Source organism: Elephantulus edwardii, unplaced genomic scaffold, assembly GCF_000299155.1.
Source record: "Elephantulus edwardii isolate Elephantulus edwardi_28Jun2011 unplaced genomic scaffold, EleEdw1.0 scaffold00067, whole genome shotgun sequence".
Classification (NCBI taxonomy): domain Eukaryota; kingdom Metazoa; phylum Chordata; class Mammalia; order Macroscelidea; family Macroscelididae; genus Elephantulus; species Elephantulus edwardii.
This window is the reverse complement of record NW_006399817.1, coordinates 14,919,116-14,924,584: the sequence shown is the minus strand read 5'-3', so window position 1 is coordinate 14,924,584 and position 5,469 is coordinate 14,919,116.

Sequence of the window (5,469 nt, the reverse complement as noted above, 5' to 3'; positions counted from 1 at the left end):
TTGAGAGTACCATGGACTGCTAGGAAAACAAACAGATTCATCCTGGAAAGGATTAAACCGGATGGCTCCTTGGAGGCAAGGATTCTGAGGTCCGTCTAACATACTTTGGACATGTTGTGAGGAGAGACCGGTCCTTAGAGAAGGACATCATGCTTGCGGGGGTGGAGGGACAATGCAGGAGGGGAGGGCCCTCTATGAGGTGGATTGATTCAGTGACCGGGGTAATAGGGATGGGAGTGTCAGAGACAGTGTGATTGGCACAGGACAGAGCAGTGTTTAGGACTGTTGCGCATAGGGTCACTATGAGTCGCAAGCAACTCCGCGGCTCAACAACAACAACATCATGTTTGGATAATCCTGAACTTATTACTACTGCCATGTTATCTCTCCCCTTTTCCGACATCAATTTTCTATTTATAAGGCCTATTTTATCCAAAAGATGTTGCTGTGATCCAGAGCAAATGGTTTTGGGTTGAATTTTGGGAGAGCAAGATTTCTTTACAAAGAGACCGTCTTTTGATCTGTGTCTTCCCCATTAGGGAACAGGAGTGTAGACTACTTATTTTGTGCTGAATGAACAGGGGCATTGAGAAGAAGAAGGTGTGGAACCCATTTCAATATTTTATTGGTCGTCTTGAATTGAAATTGTGTGTCATCTTGTTCAGTTAGAATATATTTTCATGATGTTTTCTGCCTTCTGGACTATAAGATGTCTAGTTAGCAAGGGATGCAGACATAAATTAGAAAACACCAGGAAGCAAGGAAAGAGTGTTAAAGTATGCTAGGTTTTCTATTTGTCTTTTTTTTAACATGTCTTAACAAATGATAATTCTTTAGTGACTTTCTAATATTCAGGATCAACCTTAAATTGTTACTATAACTTGTCTGGGTGATAGTTAAAATATTATTACTTTCTTTAGCTATCAAATTTTTCTGTTATGGTTAAGGCTCTTACGTACTCTTTTATTTTTTACAAGTAACTGTACTGATGCACTGTTATTTAATGTACACAATTTTACAGGTTATATGACAAGTTCTTTCATCTATTTTTTTAAACTTTTAATGGAGATTAATTGTACATTGTAAAGAATCCACAGTGCTTTTCTCAGAGATATATACTTCCATTCTTGCTTAAGGGTATGACAATGTCCCCCTTTGGATTTCGGCAATGCCTTAATTAGCTAGGTAACTAACTATCAAGAATTTGATTAACATTTTGGTACCTGAAGCTTTTAAGATTCGTAGCTTGTCAAAGAAATAGATTATTGACCTTAAACATGACAGCAGTGCAGTGAAACTAAAAGAAAACAATTTAAAAAATTTCTTTCTAAGGGTAGGAACATTTTTTTTTTTTACTTGTTTAGGTCAAGTCCAGTGGGAGTGGCTGGCTGAACTTCTTGAGGCTCCATCCATTTTTTATATTTTTAACCAACAGTCGTCTTTTGTCTCTGGAACAGGGTTCAAGTTCTGGAACAGCACTCAGTGATCAAATTACTTATAGGAAAAGGCACAAATCTAGAGAAAACAAATTTGTGAGCTATAAAGAAGAGGGCTTTGAGAAGTGTTATTTACTGGTGCACAGAAGGGAAAGGAAGGAAGTGGCTTAGATAAAGTCTTTCATACACAATATTATAATTTAAGCTTACTTCTGTTGTTGTTGTTATGTGCCATCGAGCTGCTTGCATCTCATAGTCACCTTATGCACAAGAGCTCTGAACCTTGCTCTATTCTGAGCCAACGTTACTATCTCTGGCACACCCACTCCCATGACTGCAGTCACTCTATCAATCCATCTCATCGAGGGTTTTCCTCTCTTGCACTGTTCCCCCACCCCCCTAAGCATAATGTCCCTCTCCAAGGACTGGTCCTTTCTTGCAACATGCCCAGAGTATGTCAGACAGAGTCTCAGAATCCTTGGCTCCAAGAAACAGCCTGCTTTCATCCTCTCAAGGATAAATCTGTTTGTTCTCTTAGCAGTCTATGGTATATTCAATTCACTTCTCTAGCACCACAGCTCAAAGGAATCAATTCTACTTTTTTTTCATTCCTTGTCTTTTACCAGCTTTCTGATGGATAGCACATAATTATGAAGGCCATGTCTTGGATCAAGCATATCTTAGTTTCCAGACTGACATAATTGCTCTTCAGTAATCTGGAGATGTTTTAGACAGCAGATTTTCCCAATGCAATTTGTCTTTTGATTTCCTGCCTGCTGGTATCAAGAGTGTTGATTGTGGAGCCAACCAAACTAAAGCTATTAACAATCTTAACTCTTCACCCTATTCCGTGATGCTGCTAATTGGCCCAATAATGAGAATCTTTGTTGTCTTGATGTTAAGATTTAGTCCATATTGAAGGCTTCAGTCATTGACTTTCTGCAGCAAGTGCTGCAAGCCCTTCACAGTTTCAACAAGCAAGGTTGTGTCATCTGCATAATGTGAGGATGTTGATGAATCTTCCTCCAGTCCTGATGCCACATTCCTCCTCGTAGAGCCCAGCCTCTGAATGATATGTTCCTATATATAGGTTGAAAATGTATGGAGATAGGACACATCTCTGGGGCATACCCTTTCCGATTTTAAATCATGCAATGATTCCTTGCTCTATTCCGAAGATGACCTCTTGATCCAAGTATAGGTTTCGCATAAACACAATCAAATGTTTGGGATTCCCATTCTCCTCAGAGTTAGCCACATTTATTGTAATTCACACAGTCCAATGCCTTTGCAAAGTCAATGAAACACAAATAGACATTCCTCTGCTACATTCTGCTTTTGGCCAAGATCCATCTAAAATTGGCTATAATATTCCTAGTAAATCCAACCTGCACATCTGGCAGTTCTCTGTTGATGTGTTGTTTCAGTCATTTTTGGATAATTTTCAGCAGAATCTTGCTTGCATGTGATATTAATGATATTGTTCAATAATTTCTGCACTCTGTTGGGTCACCTATAGTTGGAATGGGAACAAATGGCCATTCACTTGGTCAGGTGGTTTTCCTCTTGATTTCTTGCCACAACTTGGTGAGTGCATCCAGGGCAGCATCTATTTGTTGAAATATGCCAATTGGCATTCTGTCAATTCCTAGCTTACTTCTAGAGCTACTTTAATTCAGAGCAAGGCCAAAACAACATCTGATTTTACCAGAGGTATGCTTTCTGAAGAGCTTAGCCATCTACTTCTTCATGGTATTCGTTTTAAAATCTTTATTTCCATTGTTACTCTGAATGCTTTCAGAAGTTCAAATCTGATAGTTGTCCTCTTTTGAATATTTTTTAATCATTTCTTGGACTTGAATTAAGCTTTGTCAGGCATGTTGTGAAAGACTCCCATCTGCATATCTCGGCTTTAAGAAAAATAGGTTACTTGGGCAGCCAATTTTGTTGTAAAAGCACTCTCCATCTTAACTGGGCAGTCAGACATGCATAGGAAACCATCATTTTTCTCCTTTCTTTCTTTTTTTGCAAAGAGGCACCAGTCCTTGGAGAAGGACATCATACTTGGAAGGGTAGAAGAGAGGAAGACTCTGAATGAGATGTATTGGCTCACTGACTGGGGCCATGCGGGTAGGTGTGTCAGAGACAATGAAATTTTTACAAAATAGAGCAGGGTCAGAGATGTACTATGAGTTGGAGTCGCTATAAATTGGAGAAGACTCGACTGCACATAACATGACTTGGATAGGCCTTCTTCTAGTGGCCTTGCTTTTTACAATATAATATGTCCCCTGGTCTTTGCTTAGTCTCCTTTGACCCCTTCGGTTTTCTCCTCAGCTCCCATAGTCTTACCTATGGTGGTATTTACAAAGACATTAGATGTGATGTTTATCAGCTGAATCTGTGCAGATAGCCCTGTTAATATTTTGTAGGTTCCTTCTAATGTCAGAGATGCTCTTTGAAACCAAAGTAAGTTTAATCATTTAGACATTAGCTTAGTCCTCTGGGCCAAGAGACATGTATGTACAGAAAGCTGGGTGCAGCCTTTTAAAAATTGGGAAGGATTTCCATTTGGCTGCTACAGAATGACTCCTGTAATATTCAAGTTCATCTGTTTAGGGTTTCTTTTTTCTTCTTATTCTAGGCCTTTGAGACTGTATTTTTTTTTTTTTTATGCTGTCATTGCTATAGGCATCTGCCATTTGAATTTTGATTCGGCTCAGTGAAGCAATTGTCTTAGAATAGTCCCCCAAAGGGAAGCTGCTGTTTGTCTCTTCTTTTCACTGGCTAGAAGCTTGATTAACAAAGTTTGACTCTCTACTCACCTAGCAAACAATAGTGATTATTTGGACTGTTATTTTCATAGTCATTTCAATAGGAAGAGTTTGAATTTTTCCAATTTGACTGAGCAGAGGTGGAGAAAAGTGTATGTTCTTCGTAAGATCTTTTAGGTTGCCTATATACATTAGAATCTATGCATGACTGCCTAAGGCAGTTTGGTTGGCCTTGCTCTGAGAAGCTTGAGATGTGAAATGAAAAGACTGTGTATCTAAACTGCTTTTCCTCAGTTCTGCTGTGAAGTGAGACTGACTAGGTTTTCACCACTAGGTGTCAATGGCATAGCAGAAATTGCTGACTTGATTTTGGCACCAAGCAGCATCTGAAAAATCTTTACTTTTTCTTAATATAGTAATCATAATGAGGGCATTGTGAATTTATTTTTTTTCCTGCTTCTATAGTGGTAAGAAGCTATGCTGTAATCCCAAAGGTCCTGGTTCAAATCCACCAGATAGTCAACAGGAGAAAGATGGGCAGTCTTCTATCCTGTAATTAACCTTTAAAAAACCTGCTGGAGAGTCAGCTGACTCTATGGTACACAACAATGACATTAGGTGATCAGGTTCCTTTTCTTCTCCCCCATCCTCTATATTATTATTATTATTATTATTTTAATGAAATAGAATTTTATAGGTATATGTTTGGATCTCATAAAATTTCTTTGACTTCTGACAAAATAATGTTAATTGCTGAATAAGTTAAGGATCTTTACAACGGCTACTTTTCTTTCTAAAATCTAAATTATACAAAGACTAAACTTCTACAGTAAAAATAAAATCATTTTGGTTAAGTATCTTTATTTGCAGACTAATCATACAGAATTTTCTCTAACAGAATTTTCTCCAGAGTGGAAAGTTTCATTCTCAATTTTGAGTGATGTTCTAAAGTGAAATGAACAAACACAAGTGATAATAGATGTGCAATCCTTAGATGTGTTACAGTTGCATAGTCATCAGATATAATATGACTTCTATTTGTCAGATACAACACCATTTCTATTCATCAGGTGAAATATTACTTCTACTTGAAAAGACTGAAATTAATATAGTCCCTATAGTTCTCAGCTGAATTAAACTTAAGTTTCTATAGTTCTCAGCTAAGTTAAACTCAGGAATTTTCCATTGTCCCTGGTAGAGCCCCACACCCAGCTGTATCCAAGGCAACAGTATTTCAAGAATGGCTAGCAGAAAGGCAG